This window comes from Salvelinus sp. IW2-2015, linkage group LG18, assembly GCF_002910315.2.
Source record: "Salvelinus sp. IW2-2015 linkage group LG18, ASM291031v2, whole genome shotgun sequence".
NCBI lineage: Eukaryota > Metazoa > Chordata > Actinopteri > Salmoniformes > Salmonidae > Salvelinus > Salvelinus sp. IW2-2015.
In genome coordinates this window covers 21593112-21595818 of record NC_036858.1, presented here as the reverse complement: position 1 = coordinate 21595818, position 2707 = coordinate 21593112, and the positions used below count along the sequence as shown (strand labels likewise).

General features: G+C 38.4%; 1 long non-coding RNA gene across 5 annotated transcripts in view; it reads right to left on the bottom strand.

The window, feature by feature from the left end:
- Nucleotides 1-1030: 1030 nt before the first annotated feature.
- Nucleotides 1031-2707, bottom strand: part of LOC111978785 (uncharacterized) — a 5121-nt gene continuing 3444 nt past the window's right edge. For 3 of the 5 annotated variants that reach the window (XR_002879224.2, XR_002879226.2, XR_002879225.3), the window contains 2 exons: nucleotides 1503-1625; nucleotides 1031-1424 (listed from right to left, as the gene is read on the bottom strand). This is a non-coding gene — a long non-coding RNA (uncharacterized lncRNA). Of the gene's footprint in view, nucleotides 1425-1502; nucleotides 1626-2565; nucleotides 2695-2707 lie in introns of those variants that run through there. The other 2 variants (XR_011481414.1, XR_002879221.2) reach the window with 2 other exon arrangements.

The window sequence follows — 2707 nt, the reverse complement described above, 5'->3', positions numbered from 1 at the left end:
AAGTTTWAAAAAATCCTATATCTCTTGACACATTCATGAAAATAGTAATGGCCTCTAAACCTTCAAGCTGCATACTGGACCCTATTGCAACTAAACTACTGAAAGAGCTGCTTCCTGTGCTTGGCCCTCCTATTTTGAACATAATAAACAGCTCCCTATCCACCGGATGTGTACCAAACTCACTAAAAGTGGCAGTAATAAAGCCTCTCTTGAAAAAATAAAACCTTGACCCAGAAACTCTAAAAAACTACCGGCCTATATAGAATCTCCCATTCCTCTCAAAAATGTTAGAAAAAGCTGTTGCGCAGCTGTCACTACCTTCCTGAAGACAAACAATGTATARGAAACGCTTCAGTCTGGTTTTAGACCCCATCATAGCACTAAGACTGCACTCGTGAAGATGGTGAAATTATATTTTAATGGCGTCAGACCAAGGTGTCAGACCATCTGTCCTCGTGCTCCTAGACCTTAGTGCTGCTTTTGACACCATCGATCACCACATTCTTTTGGAGAGATTGGAAACCCAAATTGGTCTACATGGACAAGTTCTGGCCTGGTTTAGATCTTATCTGTCGGAAAGATGTCTCTGTGGATGGTTTGTGTTCCTCAAGGTTCCATTTTAGGATCACTATTGTTTTCACAATATATTTTATCTTTTGGTGATTTCATTCGAAAACATAATGTTAACTTTCACTGCTATGTGGACGATACACAGCTGTACATTTCSYTGAAACAGCTGTAATCTACACCTCGATTAGGCTGATAGAAATCCTCATTATTTAGTTGAATGATTTTGAATTTGAGTAACTATTGGTCACTCTTATGTATTATTATTCTAATATGTATTCATCATAGAATTGTCAGTTAATGATAAACCTTTAAACTGCACTTTTCCTCCCCTCCCTCCATATCTCTCTATTTTTCAGCTCCAGATGACAAAACCTACACAGTCCAAGGGTTGCAGGTCTGCCAACTTCCTTCTGGTCACACATTGTATTCAGAGAATTATCCAATAAACCAAAGGCATTGCTTTAACAGTGAATGTACTTTATTTCAGATATTTTCCTCAAATAAAATGTAGTATATAAATTGTAATAACTTGTTTACATTGGGTCTTGTGTGTGAGAGTAAGACATGTTTTTCAACACACAGAATTTCCTCAAACTGTAAACATTAAGCCATAGTCTTTTACAATATTATCTATCACACTTTGATTTGATAGATATTTAGAGTACTTATGTAGATATTGAGAATGGCTATGAAGGAGTAGTTATCTCCAATCCTAAAATAAAATGGAGAAAACAAGTAATTACAACTTGTTTACATTGTGGATAATGTGTGTGAGTGCATGTTTTATTTTGCTTTGTCAGTCTTGCTAGGCCCAGTGTATGCACTTCTGGGTGAGGCTGTCAGGCATGGAKGATCTGAAAGAAAGATGCACATAGTGACAGTAAATAATCAGCTCACCATGTCTGTGCATATGCAATATAATTCTGAAGTACCTGTATCCATCTGGGTATCCTCAAAAGTTTCTCCCTTCATGGCCAGTGTAGTAGGAACTGGTGCAGCTGGTAAATTAAATACCACAGCAGTTGACTGCAGCTGAACTGCTGGGGGTGGTAGATCTAAAAGAGAGAGGCACAATTTTCTTAACTGACAATCATACAACTAAATAGACTGAGTGTAAGGCCTAGATTCAATCAGATCAAGTGTTAACCGGCGATAGTCGACACCCGCATAGCTGATGTTTTGGCGGTGTGTGAGGTGTAACTGCGTTGGATCTGTCAAATCAGTAAGCAACAGCTCTTGACCATTGTCACAAAACTACAGCCGTCCAACTCGGAACAAGTTCAGAATGAGAAAGTGTAGGTTATAAAGAAATATTGCCGCTCAAATTCAAAATCATTSAACTAAATAATGAGGATTTATATCAGCCTAATCGAGGTGTAGATTACATCTCAAACTCCAGTGTTCTAACCTGTAAACAGGGCTGCATGAGATTTCTGTTAATGCAACTCCATGCGGCCAATGGCAATGTCCGCTTTAGGTATAATGCCAGGAGRTGCTTGTGAATTTGACAGCTCTAACACAGTTCCATCTCAGACACCGCCAAAACAACCACTATGTGGATGTCGGCTAAAACAGGRGTGATTGAATAGAGCCCCAAGRGTGGGAGTGTGTGTATACAGTGGGGCAAAAAAGTATTTAGTCAGCCACCAATTGTGCAAGTTCTCCCACTTAAAAAGTTGAGAAAGGCCTGTAATTTTCATCATAGGTACACTTAAACTATGACAGACAAAATTAGAAGAAAAAAATCCAGAAGATCACATTGTAGGATTTTTAATGAATTTATTTGCAAATTATGGTGGAAAATAAGTATTTTCCTAGCCACTGTGCTTCTACATCTGCACTACTTGCTCTTTGGGGTTTTAGGCTGGGAATCTGTATAAGCACGTTGTGACAACTGCTGATGTAAAAGGGGCTTTATAAAATACATTTGATAGATTGCTTGTATATGCTTCTATTCATGTCAGTAACTCCAAATATGACATTGAGTTGTCTTACATTTCCTCAATCGGGAGTTGTACCTTAAGCCAACACTTTTCCTGGTCTTTCCTGCTCAGGACATGGGGCTTCAGGTTTGGGAATGGAGGGTCAAGAGAATTGGAATTTTAACAATAATTAGTGTCCACATTTATGAATGAAT